Source organism: Drosophila tropicalis, unplaced genomic scaffold (assembly GCF_018151085.1).
Source record: "Drosophila tropicalis isolate 14030-0801.00 unplaced genomic scaffold, ASM1815108v1 contig_593, whole genome shotgun sequence".
In the NCBI taxonomy this organism is placed as follows: domain Eukaryota; kingdom Metazoa; phylum Arthropoda; class Insecta; order Diptera; family Drosophilidae; genus Drosophila; species Drosophila tropicalis.
Genome location: NW_027173070.1, coordinates 16,774,078 through 16,792,203, shown reverse-complemented (window position 1 = coordinate 16,792,203; position 18,126 = coordinate 16,774,078). Strand labels below are relative to the sequence as shown.

Here is an 18,126-nt window from a genome sequence, read left to right as displayed (position 1 = left end):
TATAAGAGCTAAAAGTAAGATACTTATATCTACAATATTCCAAGACAAAACTGATATGCGTAGTTATGCACAAGTCTCCTTTTTACAATTTTCTGAATTGGGTTTGTTAGACACGGGTGCAAATGTAAGTTGCGTGGGTGCAGATTTAGCCCAGCAAGAATGGTCCAAATATAAACAATTTAAAAGCTTGAGTTCCAATATAAAAACAGCTGATGGAAAGCAGCATAAGGTTTTAGGGGTTATGCCAGTAAAGCTCCAATATAAGGACCAAGAGAAAGATATGGAATTATATGTTATACCTTCTATTAAGCAACGTCTGATACTAGGCATAGATTTTTGGAGAATTTTTAATCTAGCTCCAGGAATTATAAGTTCAGTAGAACGCGTATCTGAGTTTCAAATAGATAAAGAAACAGAAACATGTCCGTTAACTGAAAAAGAGTTGCAACAATTAGAGATAGTCAAGGAGTTTTTTCCTAACTTTGCAAAACAGGGCCTTGGTCGCACGTCGTTGCTAGAACACCACATTGATGTAGGTGATGCCAAACCAGTAAAGCAGAGATATTATCCGGTAAGTCCTGCAGTAGAAAAGCTTTTATACCAAGAAGTAGATAGAATGATAAGCCTAGGAGTAATAGAACCATCTCAAAGCTCTTGGAGCTCTCCAATGAGAATGGTAGTGAAGCCTAACAAAGTGAGGTTATGTCTAGACGCGCGAAAGGTGAATGAAGTAACTCACAAAGATGCATACCCATTGCAAAGCATCGAGGGTATATTTGCTAGATTACCGAAAGCAAATATCATTTCAAAACTAGATTTGAAAGACGCTTATTGGCAGATATGTCTAACAGAGCAATCAAAGGCGTTAACAGCATTCACAATTCCGGGAAGGCCATTGTATCAGTTTACAGTTATGCCTTTTGGACTATGTAATGCCGCCGCAACCATGTGTCGCCTGATGGACGAAATTATTCCACCAGAGTTACGTCATTGTGCTTTTGGTTATCTTGATGACCTATGCATTGTAACATCAGATTTTCAGTCTCATTTAGCAGTTCTGGTAAGAATAGCAGAACAATTTCGTAAAGCGAATTTGACGCTTAACTTGGCCAAGAGCCAATTTTGTGTGACAAAAATAAATTATTTGGGCTATGTAATAGGTAGCGGAGGAATTTCCACAGATCCTGGTAAGATTTCTTGTATTTTAAATTGGCCAACGCCGAAGAGTTTGAAGCAAGTTCGTGGGTTTTTAGGAGTTTGTGGTTGGTACCGAAGGTTTATCAGAAATTTTGCAGAAATTAACTGCCCGATTACTGATATACTGGCTACAAAAAGAACGTTTAAGTGGACTTTAGAGGCACAGAAAGCAATGGATAAACTTAAATCTCTTTTAACCACGGCTCCGGTATTAGCAAATCCAAATTTCGAACAGAAATTTTTCGGGCATTGTGATGCGTGCGATAAAGGGGTTGGAGCAGTTTTGGTTCAGTTGTCCGATAATCAAGAAGAAAAACCTATAGCATACATGTCTAAGAAACTAAGCAAGGCGCAAAGAAATTATAGCGTAACAGAACGAGAATGTTTAGCGGTCATTCTAGCCATAGAAAAGTTTCGATGTTATTTGGAGTTACAGGAGTTCGAAGTTGTAACGGATCACTCCAGTTTATTATGGCTAATGAGACAACAAAACGTATCAGGACGATTAGCCAGATGGATATTACGTTTACAAGCGTTTAAGTTTACGATTTCACACCGAAAAGGAAAAGATCATGTAGTTCCAGACGCTTTGTCAAGAATTTGGGAAGCAGACATAGAATCTCTGGAAAAGATGGAACCAATAATAGATTTGGAATCATCAGCTTTTTTAGATAAGGAATATTTAGAACTCAAACAAAGGGTTTGTGAGAATTTAGAAAAATTCCCAGACTTACAAGTGAAGGACAAATTTGTATATATTCGAACCGAACATTCATGTGGAAGCGAAGAAGATAATTCATACTGCTGGAAATTATGGGTACCGGAGAAATTAAGATTAATAGCAATAGAACAAGCTCATGATAACATGTTATCGGCACATGGAGGGGTTCAAAAAACTATAGAGCGATTAAGAAGAAATTTATTTTGGCCAGGATTATCCAAACAGGTTCGAGAATACATAAGCACTTGTGTCACCTGTAAAGAAACGAAAGCTCCTAACAAAATATTAAGACCTCCCATGGGAGTACAAAGTGTTTCAGTCAGACCGTTTCAAAAATTGTATATTGACTTACTAGGACCATACCCGCGAAGTAAATCAGGACATATTGGTTTGCTCATAGTTCTTGACCATTTTAGCAGATACCATTGGCTTTGCCCAATGAAAAAATTTACATCAAATTTGATTCAGGAATTTTTAGAAAAGCAAATCTTTCACTGTTATGGAGTACCAGAAATTATTATCAGCGACAATGGATCCCAGTTCAAGGCGGTTGCCTTTGAAGCCTTTTTATCTAAATACGGAATTAAGCATATTTTTACTGCGCTATACTCACCGCAGAGTAACGCAGCTGAAAGAGTTAATAGATCGCTATTGTCCGCGGTGAGGTCATATTTAAAACAGGATCAACGAGAATGGGATAAATATTTAACAAATATATCTTGTGCTCTTAGGTCAGCACTTCATCAGTCTCTAGGATGTTCACCATACAAGGCTCTATTTGGAATAAATATGATTAATCATGGCGATGAATATAAACTTTTGAGAAATTTACAATTGTTAGAAGAATCCATACCCTTTAGTAGAACAGATACTCTTACCTTGATTCGTAAGGATATTCTAGACAATAGTAAAAAAGCATACGAATGTAATGTAAGACAATACAATTTAAGATCCAGTCCCGTTTCATTCAAGGTCGGCCAAGAAGTTTTTAAAAGAAATTTTAACTTGAGCAATTTTAGTCAGAACTATAATAAGAAATTAGGACCTCAGTTCTCGCAATGTCGAGTTAAGAAGAAATTGGGAAATGCGTATTATTTATTGGAAACTTTGCAGGGGAAAGAAATTGGAACTTATCATGCGAAGGATATTCGACCTTAAAATTCCAGTTAATCTTCCGCCTGGTAGTTGTCAGAATTACCTGTGTTTGTAATGGTTGCATGTAAATTTAAATACTAATTATCCGACGCATATTTAAGTTTATCGCAAACTATCGAGTGCGATCAAAAATATACGGCGAATTCATAACCGTTTATAGTAATAATGCATCTCTGCAGAAGCTTTGCAGCGTAACCGCAGCTAACTTCGTAAAGGGAGGGCTTTGAGAATAGAAGGGAAAGGGTATATAAGAACCTTCCACCCACACTTCCACCTCTTTTCATTATTCTGGCTTAACAACGAATTGCTTTCGTTCCCCGAAAAATATAGTGAACAGTTAAAATTTTTTCTGGTGAAAATCACCAAATAAATAAATTCACTCGGGTTAAACAAAATATTCGTAAGCCAGCAACAAGCCAAAAAGAAAAAGGCAGCTGGAATAATTAAATTTTTGGATACAAAATCTCGACCTAGAGGCATAGGAGGCGTAAGCATAACCTAAAGACCTCGTGGTGAACCCTATAACCATAGGTTATTCATAGGTCATTATATTCATTTCATAAGGTATGTCGACTAGAAAAATTTTTTTTTGACATTCGTCTAAAATCTTATTATTCGATCTAGGAAAAATATACATAAATTTTGGCATAAATCGTCATAGGCCTATCACCAACACCACATGGCCAAGACGACAATTCAACCAAACGGCTAGCTCAGTCGGTAGAGCATGAGACTCTTAATCTCAGGGTCGTGGGTTCGGGCCCCACGTTGGGCGCCAAAATTATGTACCGTAGCTGTGTAGTGTTGGCTCTCAAAAAAAAAACTGACACCATGATATTACGATCTTACAGCGGATCGGGACCCTAATTTGTAACCGTAGCTCTTCCGGGTGGGATGGGTTGTTGCTGCAGTTTTCGAAACATCTCGCTACATATAATTTATTATAGAGTCCCTATGAAACTAAAAGAGAGAATTGCATTCTCCAAAAAAAACGAACAAACGTATGGATTTTTAATGTCGCAAATAACAGGACAAAAAAAAAAATACCACTAAGTTAATCAACTAGCTATCTAACGCGAACTCCTCCCAATGTATGATGTCTAGCTCTAGTATGGCTTAGATGTTGGCTGCCATTATGCATCTATACCCTCCCGTCCATGGCCAATAACAAAAGACAAAAATTATGATATGTTAAAGGACCCCACATGCACATTCTATTTCATCATTTTTATATAATCATGTTGTGGGAACTTAGACTTCTATTCAAAATACATTTTTCTTATTCACTTATTCTTCAAAAATAATTTCATTCGCAAAGGCATTTTCTCTTCTTCACCGTATATAAATTCTCCCACTACTTTACTTAAATCTACGCTTCATTATTAACTATTGTATTACATGTTTTTGTTGTCTTCTTTAATTTTTGTTTTTTGTTATGATTACTGTAAACTATATAAACGAACAGATTTTACCCTGCATTTAGACTGATGCAATATAATATTTAAAAATTTTTTTTTTTTTTTTTTTTTTTTTACAAAGTTATTCAAAAAAATTAATTGCGACACCGAATGATTGATAGCACTTATATCTTTTAATACTTTTAATTCAATTAATTCAAAATTTCATGATTTTTAGTGTAGTTTGTATGTGTGATAAAGGCAAATAAAATTTAGAATGCATAAGACAAATAAAAGAAAACAATAATAGCAAGTGAGCAGCATAAAATAGGTACATGTGGTTGTCAAACCTTTTTTTCTTTTGCACTTTACTTTTAATCACCATATGTTATGCGCTCTTGCGGTAAAAAAGGTAAAAGAGATGAAAAGAATACACTTACATTTTGGAAAGTCCACCGATGAAGGCCTTCAGCAGCTGGATCGTGTGTTGATTTTTGATGTTTTTAAATATATTTTTTTATGGTTTTGTTTTAAAGAATTATACGATTCAATTAGTGTTTTAAATGCTTAATACCGACACACAAACTCACAATAAAAAAATTGACTCTAACATAGGTGCGCTGAAAAAGGGTATCTTTCTATTCGTTATCGAATTGACACTTTTAATTTCCATAAAAATTTTCGTTTCTTTTGCAAATATAAAATTTTTTTTTTGTTTACAACCCCGACAACTAAAATTAATAAATTTTTTTTTCTAATAATTTTTGTAACTGATTATGTTCTGTTTGTTCATTTACAAACAAAAATTTTCTGTATGACCACTTTATAATTTTCTCTCCTTTTTGCACACAACTTTTCGCCTTGTGACAGCTAACATTCCAACTGGCAAAACTATGACGTCACTGTTGACTAATGTTTAAAACCAGCGATTTAATTTTCTCCTTCTGTAGAGTTTGGTTGAATTGTCGTCTTGGCCATGTGGCGTTGGTGATAGGCCTATGACGATTTATGCCAAAATTTATGTAAATTTTTCCTAGATCGAATAATATGATTTTAGATAAATGTCAAAAAAAAAAATTTCTAGTCGACATACCTTATGAAATGAATATAATGACCTACGAATAACCTATGGTTATAGGGTTCACCACGAGGTCTTTAGGTTAGGCTTACGCCTCCTATGCCTCTAGGTCGAGATTTTGTATCCAAAAATTTAATTATTCCAGCTGCCTTTTTCTTTTTTGGCTTGTTACTGGCTTACGAATATTTTGTTTAACCCGAGTGAATTTATTTATTTGGTGATTTTCACCAGAAAAAATTTTAACTGTTCACTTTATTTTTCGGGGAACGAAAGCAATTCGTTGTTAAGCCAGAATAATGAAAAGAGGTGGAAGTGTGGGTGGAAGGTTCTTATATACCCTTTCCCTTCTATTCTCAAAGCCCTCCCTTTATGAAGTAAGCTGCGCTTACGCTGCAAAGCTTCTGCAGAGATGCATTATTACTACAAACGGTTATGAATTCGCCGTATATTTTTGATCGCACTCGATAGTTTGCGATAAACTTAAATATGCGTCGGATAATTAGTATTTAAATTTACATGCAACCATTACAGTATGTGGGTGGTTGTGTGGGCGTATATGTGTGAGCAACAAGGCAATAACTGCACAGAGTGTTTACAAATAAACAAACATGGCAACGGGAGGATAAGGGAAAGAGGGAGAGGGAAAGAACACACAGCCGAGCTCAGAACCCAGAGACCAGGCCAGAGCTTAGCTGCATGACAAGTGATTACACGATTGTTGTTGATGTTGAGGTCCATGGCAACAACAACGTCGACAACAATGCTGGCTGGCTGGCAGCAGCATCATCAAAAGCAAAAGCGCGTGCCACAGTATTGCAGGCACTTGGCCAGCACCAACACCATCGGCAGCAACTCTGCAGCTAACGACGCCGGCGTTGTTGCCGTCAGAACTGAAAGAAAGTCAACGCTTGACACACGTCATCAAGATAAGCGGCGCACAGTGGTCCTTGTGGCATTTCTCATTGTTTGACACAAATCCCGAAACTTGAAATCTGATATGCTCACTTACCATTTGCCAGCTAAGCTCTGCGGTATGACTAAGGCGAATCTTGAAAAGAAAAAACCACAGAAATAACAAAAATCATATAGAAAAAAAGTAAGGATACAGAAACAGCCACTGTGCTACTAATAAGCCTGACACATTGAATGATTGTGATAAATAAATGTAGCTTTTTTGTGCCAAAGTAGATATGTAATGTCGTAATGAATCATTTATTTATAAGCATGTAATTAACACGAACAACATGTCGCATACTTGATATTTTATGTGCCATTTTTAAAACCTTTTTAAGTTGCGAACGATAACTATTTACTGAAATTTCTAACTTGTCTATGTATCCATTACATTCTACATCATTTTCTGTTCATCCACTGTATGTATTAGCCTCCATATCTATATGTCCAATGTACATACATAAGTAATCCCAACATTATCAGAATCTCTTGACAATTTTTAGTTAATCTTTCTTTTGCTTCATCACAATTTTACATCCATTTATTTTTGGAAAATTTAGCATGCAAAATTTCAGAATATTGTTATTATTTTTCGGGGAAATCCTTAATATTCTTTCACCACTTTTCGCTTTTTCACGAATTCGAGGTACAAAACCCATGGGGTTTTCGTCGCAATCCCCTGGGCCGGGGGGCCACGTGTGGCAACATCTCTATTTCCCTTTTCTAAATCAGATTATTCTGGATTTTACTTTTCATTCGTCGCTTTGAGTCTCCTCTCCTCGTTTCCATCTTTTTTGCTGCCTATTCTCGTAGTGTTCTTCAATATGGCTTTTAGTTTTTTAGCCTTACTCAATTTATATTTTACTAATTTAATTTTTACTTACAGAATAATAAAGCAGATTCATGCATGATTCGTAAATTACCCAATTTAAACCCTAATTATAATCAGATACTTAAAAATTTGTCGGCATTTTATTTTAATGGATAAAGTTTTTTTCACTTCCCAATGGAATAGGGAATTGGGGAAGGGGGAAGGAGGTAGGACATATTTGACAAGTGGCACGTTCTAATTGACATTGATTGACTTTGCACAGTGTGGCCGCTTGATGAAAGGATATTCATGTTTTTACAAAGCACTTGCAAATCATACTAATTAGCCGGATATCATTTTGCTTATAGTCATCATAATACTTGACAATAACCTCTCTGGCCCTTCACATGATTTCGGCTGGTCAGTGCTTGGATCAATGATTATCATTTTGGGCATGCCTTGAAGCACCTCTGTGCATAATGAGCGCAAATATTTGCTCATAATCATCATTATCATCCTTTTTTTCTGACCCTCCTTCTACATATTTCTTTCTGTTTGTGTGTGTGTGTGTGTTTTGTTGTTGTATTTGCGCTGTGTGCATAATTTTTGGGTTGCTTTTCAGCGGCAAATGAAAATGTTTAAATATTTATGAAATTATGCTAAAGTTTCAACAAGTCATAAATCTCTGTTGATGTTTGACTTTTTATGCAAAATTTATTTCATTTGCATAAAAATGGCTGACAAAATATTTTGCCAGGCAGCGTGTGCGCTGCCACACAGGAGCATCAACGGATGGGCAACGGAAAGGGAAAGGGTCGGACAATTGGACGAGGTGGAGGGAATGGTTAGCGATAACGTAGCGGCAACAGGAGCAGCTGAATAAAGATACACAAAATTCAAACAATAAAGACTAACAAATGCCCCGCAGGTCTTCGCCAGGTCCCCTAACCCTATTTCCCATGGCCATACACCTGTCCACCAAAAAAAAAAAAAAAAAACCCAAAACCAAAATCAAATGGCCTAATGCTTAGTCTTTTTTTCTGGAAGGCCGGAAAACTTTTCCACGTAATCAATCACGCTTCATTTATTGACACGCACAAAAGGATGGGCCATTTGGCAACTGACGCTGCGACTCCGTTTCCGTTTTTGGGTTTCAGGTTTTTATTATTTTTTTTTTTTTTGGTCAAAAGTTTTGCATGTCCTGATAGAAAAAACTGACACAGGAAGACAAGCGATGGAGGAGACTTTCAGTTCTGACAGCTCATTTGCGGATCTGTAGGCCAAAAGGTGTGAGTGGAATTTATGTCACAAGGAAGAAAAATTTACGATTCGCTGGCGACCAAACAGCTCAGCCTGACAAATATTTATGGGCTCAAGGACATGCCTTATCAAAAGGCCACACACACACAGTAGCACTTTCCTTTTCAGCTTTCCTTTTCTTGTGGTTATTGGTTGTTGAAAACTTTAGCAATTTACCCATAACTGGAGCAAGCTAATTCCTGGGATTGAGACCAACTGTCAAAACTACTTTTTTCTTCCCACTTTTTGCTCCTTTCATTTTTGGTAGAGCAAAAAATCCAATTATATTGCAACTAAGAGACAAGTAATGTATATATATTTTGCTTAGAATCATCAGCAGAAACTATGATAGGTGCAATAAATTGCAGCATTTGCAGCTTGGGGATTTCATAGATATGTATGTATAATGAATAACTGATTAAGTTGTCTGTCTGTTTTTCTGCTTGAAAATCCTTTTCAATGTTGCCACTGTTGCTGGTTTTTCTATCAGCCAACAGCTGGCAGTTGGCCAAAAGTAAGAGACAGGACCAGCAGATGCAGCACCAGCAGCAGCCTTGATAAAAGTGAAATTACAAAGCCGCAACTTAAACTTGGCATATAAAATAAAAGCAGCTGTCACATTGCCAGCTGTCAGTTTTGGGCCAAAGGCATTGTTATGGCAAAGGCAAGAGCACAGCAACGGCAATTACAATGGCAACCACTTTCTACTGTTGTGTCTTCTGGCCAAAGGATATGCAATTAATTGCATTTGGCATGCGTAGTCTGAAATCAAAGCAAGCCACAGACAGACTTAGCCCACAAGCAAAATAGGAGGTGATCGGCCATAAGTATGTGGCAATGGAATTCCAATTACAAATGTCCTTTGAGGTAGGCTCTCAATCATCACCCTTCTATCGAACTGACCTCAACTGCAAGCCACCATAATATTCTCACAATGCAAAGCAGGCTGCCACAGCAACTAACCACAGTCAGCTTCTGATGCGGTGGTTGCCAATAGCAGGTTGCCAACATTGAATGCATGTCAATTCCATTCCAAATTGTTGTTTTAAACGGATTATGAAACGAGCGGCTGCTGCTGTAACCGCTGCCTCTCAGGTGCCCATATTGACAGTTGACAGCTGATGCATACACACTCGCACACACACACACACACACACACACACGCGTAGAATTCGATTAATTTTTGATGAATAAATGTCAACTACTGCCTGTTGTTGCTGTAAATCTGTGAGCTGTCAGCGATGATGCTGCCGGGCGCTAGCAGACAAAGCCACTCCGTCAGCAATGCCACCCCAAAAATATGCCACACCTCTTTTTATATATTTTTTTTTTTGCCCACTTTTGGCACGCACGCATATCATTGACATTTGTTAATACAACGACAAAAGATATGCCGTGAAATATGACATAACATAGCAGCAACAACAACAGCAACATCGCTTGCCGAGCCTTCTTTAAACATACTACGTGCCTTCCATCGCTTGACTTCCATTTTTCTGAATGTATATTCTTGTGGCTGAAATTGGCATGTATCGAACGAAAGGCATTAAATGAAAATGTATGCCATTGCTTGCTTCGTTACTGTTCAAGATGCCGCTGACGATTTTTCACGAAAAAGGGGCAAGACAAAAAAAAAAAAAACAAATGGAAGTATGTTCAATACTTTTCAATCAAATTTCCGTAAATGTCACGTATACGCAACGTTTCACATACTTACGAAACTTATTAATAATGCTCGAAGCACAGCAAAAGTAACAGCAGCAGCAGGATAAACTGCAAAATAGAGAAAGAACACTTCTATGACTAAGTATTTACAGTTGTCTTTTTGGCTCTATTTAGTTAACCTGGAGTGTTGGTAAGAAATACCTTTTCGTTTGACTCTTCTCGCTTTTGCTGGCATTTAAAGTTCATTCTTCAGTCATTGTCAGTGCCTGTTGGTGCACACACACACACACACACACATTTATGCCCATTAAGCAACTTTGCAAACTGGAATCTCTGGCATCTGAGCTTGCCTCTTTCGTTCTCTGCGTTTTGTGTTTTCTTCATCTTTTTTTCGCCTTGCTGCTGCCTGACGCTAAATTTTTGATGAACTCGAAATTGCCGATGACATTCAACTGTGCGACTTTTTGACAAGGACAAGGCAATATACATAAGGAACATTAAGGGACTGCAAGAAGGTGGCAAAATGCTTTCACACACACACACACACACACACACACACACAGACAGACAGATACACACGCACAATATTTTTCGTGGATATGTTGTTTATACATGCTAAATATTTAACAGCATTGAGCAATTTCATTAATAAATATTTTAGTCAAGTGATTAATAATTTATTTCACACACTGACACACACACACACACTTAAAGTAAAATTAAAGCCAAATCTTTTAAGATATTGTGGCAAATATCTAACAAATTGATGCTAGATTTATTATTTTATTATGCAAGCATGCTGCCAAGTATGCAACACATTTTTCTCTTAGCATCTTATAATAGTTATGGGGTGATTTAGGGTGACCATAGCATCGTTCCGCCCCCTTCTAACTGGCACCTTTGTCATTTATTTATAGAAGTTGGGTCTGTGAGTGTTTGTGTGTGTATATAGAGTGTAGTGTGATATGGTGGTACGCTATGTTGTGGGCGTGTCCCCACTTTGGCTCGTAAATAACAAACGACGAAGACACATGCCACTTTATGTCAATTATTTTGACAGCTAACAAGCGGTAAATATGCAGCCAGGTCGACAACACAATATTATATCACAATTTAACAGGAAAACTGGCAAAAACATAGTAACTTCAACATCATCAACGGCAACAACAGCAGCCGGAGCACCAATAAGAGCACGTGGCATGGCCATAAAACAAAATAACAACAGCATGAGAATAAAAAGGGAAATGGAAAAATAAAGCTAAGATGCCACTCACCTTCTTGGCCATATTATTGCCATGACACTGACAATAAAAATAAGTAGAAAAACTAACTTTTTGCCTTATTCCTCTCCATACAAATGAATCAATTAGTTTCCTCTGGCAACAAGGTGAAAAATCTGGCTTTAGTCCAAGAATGATATATACGAAATTTATTCATAAAGCAATTGCAATGGCAAATTCAAATATTCAATTTAATTGGCCCAAGCTATTTTTTAGTTCGTATGTATACAGATTGGTTGGAGGTTTTTCTGTTGTTGTTATTGTTGTTATATTTTTTCGGGTGATTTAATGGCGCTTGTATTAAAAACAATTAAGCCGCATCATTAATAAAGCTTTAAAGGATGTTCGCCCATATGCATGGCAAGGCGAATTAATGATGATGGCCGCAAGACCCATGGCCAAGTGGTTTCAGGCTATATACCCAAACTCTCTCACACACACACACACACACACATTAACTGCAGAAGAAGAAGAAAAACACAGAGCACCCAATACTCAGAAAAAGACACGAAATTGTAACGAAATTATGTCACATGCCCTGGACCCATGGGCGTGGTCATATGACTTCGTAATGTCTATAGATGTGTGTGAGGTCATATCAAAAGGCGATTTAATGAAATTACGGTCAATATTAATCACTGTCAAGGCTAATTGAGTATGAAAACAGAAAAGAACAAGAAGCAGCAGCCCAAGGCGGAAACAAAATGACAAGAGCCCTGCAACAGAGCAGTGAAGCAAAATGCCTCGCATACGAATCAGTGTCAGCATAAGCGTCAGCCTTCATTAGAGACGCAGCTATAGGATAGATAGAAAGAAGTGGCCTGGAATCGAAACAAAAACGCAACTTGACATCTTAAAAGGGTTTTCATTTGTCGTTGTTGTCGTCGCCGGCGTTGCTGCTGGTGCTGCCGCTGCCGTCGATTCACGTGTGATGAATTGCTCTTGCTTGGAGTACTATGGGGGCTTCTCATCCATGAATTATGCATCAACTGGGAGAGACAGAGGTGGTATACCTTGTGAGGCGCTTATAATTTATATTGTTTTATTCTTTGTTGTCAATCTTGTTATTGGCATTGAATTACTACTCTATATGGTATAGCTATTGCTTCATTTCCGGTAACCCAAACCTCGTTTGTCATTGGTGAATTTTACAATTGACAAGTACAAATGGCATTTGAACGGCTGTTTGATAAAATGTAACTGAAAACAAGAGATAACTGGCAACAAGTTAAAGCCACAAACAAACTCTCTTGCTCCTCTCTCTCTTTCTCTGACACTAAACACCGATACAAAGCTGAAGACTAAACATTTGCCACATGCAAAATGAAATTAGTTTGGTTGCCATCGAGTAATGCCGACAGCCTGCAGCTGTCAATCAGCTTGGAGCAGGCGGGGGGGGAGGAAGAGCAGAAGGTAGAAAGTGCCTGCCCATTAACTTATTGAATTTTAGCCAATTTGGCAGTGAGCTTTTAGCAGAGACCACACAGAGCATCAACATCAATTGCCCGTGAGCAATTCCACAGTGAGTGAGATGCCACCACCATTCACTCCGTCGCAGTGGCCGTCGCCATCGTCCATGTGGCATGTGTAAACTGCATGCCACGTCAAGTGGCGGTCCAATTTAATGTGGCAGCCGTAGCGACTGGGGCCAGAGCTGGTCAGAGCCAACTAAATCAAGCTGTAGTAGTAGGAAGAGTAGTTGCATGGCCACCACCACCACCAAAAGCACCACCACCACCTGTCAAGTGCATGTAGATAAATTTTCCAAGCTAATGGTGCCGAGAGCCTCGGCTAGCCGCAAAGAAAACGTGCAAGTAGAATGTTGAAGCTAGAGCTGAGGCTGACTGTGATTGGTTGAACAAATGCTGGCCGGCAGCTGTTTAAACTGCTACAAAAATACAAACAGGCAGCAAGGATTGCAACTTGGGTCCATGGCAGCAGTAGTTCTTGCTTCTTCTGTTGCTCCCTCTCTCTCCCTCACTGACTGTTACAGTTAACTTAATTGAAAATCACAAAAATTGGTCATTCCGTTACAATGAGCAAAGCAACTTGGCAGCGGGAATAAATGCAGCCAAAGTGTATGGGCCAGGAAGTGCAAAAACAACTTGAACGTGGTCAAAAACAAAAAAAGAAGCACATACAGAACTAAAAATGGCAAATTCAATTTCAGGCTTTAAAGGCTCAGTCGCAGTCACAAACTGAGTTCAGTTGAGTTGAGCCAACTTGTGGAGTGGTCAGTGGAAAAGGCTTCATCTCGTTGTTCCTCTTTCTTTTTTTTCAGTGTTCTGCCCAGAGTTAAGTAAAATAAAGTAGAGCTAAAGTAAAGTTTTGTGCTAAGCAAAACACACTATATATATGACTGTGTGTGTGTGTGTGTGTGTGTGAGTGTTTGTAAAACCATTTTCACTTTACTCAACATCTCGATTCTCCCATCTTCAGCCCTTTTTTGCGCCTTCTCACCCTTCATTCATTCCATCTTTGGTGTGTTTTTTTCCGGCTGTCTGCATGTTTAGACAGCAAAAAGTTTGCCTTTCCGCCTTCCCCAGCAATCCCCATGAACAACACAACATACAACTCAACAACTGGGAGATGGCGGCCATTTCGCCACGTTCCGGTCTACTCTCGCTTACAGATCCACATCCATATACACACATTAATTCATTTAATGGCTGTAAAACAGAAACACAAAGTAAACACCCTGTTTCTCGGTAAAATAAATAAAAATTAAAGCAGCATCACACTGTCCCTCCCCACCATCCCACCTCCATCACCACATGTAACTGAAGCGAGAGAGAGAGAGAGTGAGAGAGAGAGGGGGACTAAAATCGAAGTTTTCTTCAGCCAAGTGTGTCTAATGTCCATTATGTAATAAGCAAAGGTAAAAATAGCAGCTCGTGTTTACTTTTTTCTAATTTGTTTTACATAATTTAGCTCATTTTACCATTTATCAGTCACTCCACTCGACACTCGCCCATTTGGCCACTCGCCACTCGTCACTCGTCAGGAGTTTGCTAAATTTATAACCCACTCATTTTTAACTAAGTAAATCTCCAAGTATTGGTGAAAATTTATGAGGGCCAACGAAAAATGAAAACATAAACTTGTCAGTCAGTCACACACGTAGGCCCATAAATTTTCCAGTTTGTGGAGACGGGGCTCCTTCTGTCATTTAGGTTGAGTCAAATTGAGTTGAGGGGCTGCACATGTAATCCAAGCTCATAAAGTTCAATAAACTTGAGAGGATTAGTTAGAGAGTCACAGACCTCCATTCCAAGCTTATGCAGGAAGTGCACTAATTTATGGCTGACCTTTTTGTTGAGAAGATAAATAAAAAAAAGGGACAATTCAAATGAAATTGGGCGACTGCAAGTGGTCAAGGATCTGTGGCTGCTCTTGGCTATTGGTCTTCCTTTAGCTCAAAAATAACATGCTAACCAAAAAGGTGTGCTCATGCGTGAAAATTACCATGACAAACGGGGCAAAGGAGAACCGTTAGAGGGGGATTTAGATTGGTGTAATTTTAGGGGCCAACAACATTTCACATACATGCATGTGTGTGTGTGTGTGACTATATATGTGTGCGGTCAAAGTTTTGGCAAGGACACACAAACACACAATGTGTGTATTATTTTGAATAAATTAAATTTGTCTGTCATTGAGTGTAATAAGCACCCTCCTACGCTTATGCTCTAATAATTTCATTAGAGCGAGAGACGGGGAACGAGAAATAGGATCAGGATCAACCGCAGGAGCAGCATCGCTGGCAGCTAATTAGGCGTTTTAAATGTCAAACAAACGAGAGCCATATAACAACAACAACAGCAACAGTAACAAAAAAAGGCGAATCTTTTACAAAACATATGTCAAAGGCACTGCCAAGGATTTGTGTTGCCAAAAGGACCCTCGCACACACTCACACACAAAGAGACAGAGAAACATTGAGCTCAATATGCTCATAATCAGAGCAGGAGCAGTGTTAGCCCATTAATTATGCATGGGTGAGTGTGGAGACAAAAACATATGGACGGCTGCCTGGCGGGATGAGAAAAAAAGTAAAGGAAGTGAGAGACACAGAGGAGAAGAAACAAGCTGAAGTTGCAAATGTGTGGGGCGCAAATCCTCGGCCATGTAATGAGCTTAATTAAATAAACAAATGGCTGAGAGTTTGCGTTTGGCAACGCATTAAAAGTTCATGCAAAAATAAAACGATACAAGGCAGAAAGGACATGCGAGGATTAGATTTAGCATTAGCTCGCTTAATGACCTGCCGATCCCCCATGTACATGGTACATGGACAGTTACACGAATAGAAAAACAATTGTTATAAATTATGCAATTGCACAGCAAATTGTTAAAAACTCACAAAAATTGAAGCAAACTTTGACGCTTTTTTTCTTTTGAGTGCCTTGACCCCAAAAGGTTAATGGATATTAATTTGTCAGCTGGTGGCGCTAATCGAATATTTAATTAGTTTAATACGAAAACCCGATTCAAGTTGGAAGATTAGCATTGGCCATTGTTTTGTTTCTAACCATTGGGCCAATGGATGGCAAAGATTCTTGTCCAGATCGAGCAGAGAGAAAAAGTTGAAAAGGCGATGTAACCCTACCCTACAGCCAATACCCTTTTTCGTTTGCTGACCCTTGCGAAATGACCTCGCAAAATACAAGATTGAGAACAAGAACGAAATTTCTTAAGTGCTTTCATGTGCCAAGTCCAAGCCCAGGATGGGCTCAATTGCCAGGGTGCCCAGGAGAGCCTGCCCTACGTCCTTTTTGCTCCCTTTCCTTTTCATTTGTTTTTTGGTTTTTCTCCTCTTTTTTTTTGTTGTGCTTTGCTTTATTACACTCAAATCATTTTCAAGAGTCAACTTCAACGAGGGGTTTAATGGGGCTGGAGAGAGGTGATGCCGGAGAAAGGGGGGAATGGAACAACAAAATGAAAGGGTTGGCAACAATTTTGAAAATTTATTTTCATTAATTTTAATTCGCTGGAAAAGTTTTTGGCCTAACTCGGCTCAACTCGCACAACTCGACTCGCAAACAGAACTCGCGACTCGATGAGGAGGCAGGCAAATAATTACTTTTTCAGATTGGGCCAGCATGTCCTTTTTTAATTATTTTGCAAAGGGCTTGTCGCTTAGCCAGGCGAGCATAATTAATTTATTTCATTTTTTTCTACACTTTATTGTTGTTTTTGCCTTTGTTGCTGTTATTATTGCATGGCGCCTAGACCAATGCCAATAATTAATTGAATAGTAGAGTTGTAACATTTAATTATAAGTAAACACGCGGCAAGTGAAGAGGATTAAAAAGAAAGAGATGGAGTGAGAGTCCTCTATTTGTGCCAAAAAAAAAAAAAAGGCAGGGACCGGGCCAACTGGCTGACATGGCAAACTCCATCGAAGTCAAAGCTGTACCGAGAATCATGATGACGATGACAAGATGGCAGAAAACGGGGCCATACGAGGACTTTAGTCAACGTTGATTGCACTTAAGCTCTGGCAAAGGCACCAGAAAAACAGAAAAAAAGAAGGAAAAATCCAGATTCAGATTCAGTTTCAAATATTCTTCTCCCCACCCCTCGAGGACTGCTCTCGGGGCCCATCCCCCCACTCTAATGTCACTCATGCGACTCGCTAACAGAGCTGACTCAGCAGGCGGCAATCAGCGCAGTTCAATGTCAATGGACCCACACATACACATGAGAGGGACTCTGTCTGACTTGTTTGCTTTGCATACGCAGTTTGTTTCCCACTTATGGCCTCCCCCCAACACACCTCGTTTCCATTGGCAAACTCGTGCCCCTTTTGAGACCATATTTGTTTAAGCTTTAGGCCTGCACTTTGATCTCTTTTACTCAATTTCTTAATAATTCTATGATATGATATCTAAACCAAATGTTGATTTCTTCTATTTTCAGTTAATCATATTGATGATTGGCTGTCGGACAAGTAAGTAGAAACAAAACAAAAACGACGATAACAACGCTGTACCCATCAATTAGGCCATGATTTACAAACCATTGGTTTTAATGACTGTAATCAGCATTGGCCTAATTTATGAATCATGAACAGTGTAATTGCATACACTAGGAATAAAAAAAAAGACAAGAATTAACAAAAATTTAACTAAACACCCAAATTTGAAACTACGATAAGTCGATTTAAGGATACTCTTTTAGTTATTTAAGCAAATGTCTCATTAGCAAAGAATGTAAGTCTGGAAAGGGATTGCTTATGATCTTAAAAGTCTATGCAAAGTCAATGTCTAGCTAAGCCAATTAGCCGAAGCCTGTTGTCTTAATCATTTACTTAAGTTTTATCTGGTCAATTGAAATGAACAGGAGGAATTTTAAAGAAATTAGCATAAATTCAAAACAACATACACACAAGACAGTTACATATTATAACGATCGTTCTATAAAGATCAAAAATATATAAATATAAGTATATTTTAAAGAAAATCTCTATCTTCACCCTTAAAACTTAGTTGAGCTTAGCCATTTGAGCACTTATGGACAGGGAATACAAAATTAGACAAATGACTTTTACATGGAAATTGCTGGGT

The 18,126-nt window shown here is 38.3% G+C and overlaps 1 protein-coding gene and 1 non-coding gene across 3 annotated transcripts in view; both read left to right on the top strand.

Moving 5' to 3' along the window:
- dpr12 (defective proboscis extension response 12) overlaps window positions 1-18,126 on the top strand; it is a 101,666-nt gene that overhangs the window by 44,223 nt on the left and 39,317 nt on the right. For both annotated transcript variants that reach the window (XM_068290906.1, XM_068290907.1), the window contains exon 2: window positions 17,480-17,510. The gene's annotated coding sequence lies outside the window, so the exon portion shown is untranslated. The remainder of the gene's footprint in view (window positions 1-17,479; window positions 17,511-18,126) is intronic.
- Window positions 3,773-3,848, top strand: TRNAK-CUU (transfer RNA lysine (anticodon CUU)). The gene has a single exon. It is a non-coding gene; the product is annotated as a tRNA-Lys (tRNA).